Source organism: Apis dorsata, unplaced genomic scaffold (genome assembly GCF_000469605.1).
Source record: "Apis dorsata unplaced genomic scaffold, Apis dorsata 1.3 scaffold_260, whole genome shotgun sequence".
In the NCBI taxonomy this organism is placed as follows: domain Eukaryota; kingdom Metazoa; phylum Arthropoda; class Insecta; order Hymenoptera; family Apidae; genus Apis; species Apis dorsata.
In genome coordinates, this window is record NW_006263538.1 from 261801 (window position 1) to 262190 (window position 390).

At 54.9% G+C, this 390-nt stretch overlaps 1 long non-coding RNA gene across 1 annotated transcript in view; it reads right to left on the reverse strand.

The window, feature by feature from the left end:
- The window catches only part of LOC116185716, a 19581-nt gene that overhangs the window by 17511 nt on the left and 1680 nt on the right, over positions 1-390 (reverse strand). The gene's annotated exons all lie outside the window — the stretch shown is intronic.

A 390-nucleotide genomic window follows, 5' to 3' on the forward strand; every position in this document is an offset into this window, starting at 1 on the left:
AAGTAGATATTAACACGAGATGATCCGTTAATGAAGCGTATGTTCTACGCCGCGCACACGCCTGGCTCTCTCCCCCCTCCCCTCTCAGTCCCTCTCTCTCTCTTCTCGTTCGCCTCTCTTTCGCGCGCTGGCCCACCTCGTTTTCCTCGATACGCGGCCACCTAACTCCCCCCTCTCCTTCCTCACTGCCTCTCTCTCTCTCTCTCGAATCGGAGTATACCTATTACCAACAGCCTTTCCTGTTATCTTATCCGAACACCGGCGACCCGGCCGCGAATTATTATTAACCCGCGATAGAGTCACGAGCCTCGTCCCGGGATCGAGAGTCCTCCCGTGTAATACCTGTCTACTTTTGAGGTTATGTGTACGTGCCCGTTCGGGGACGATGAG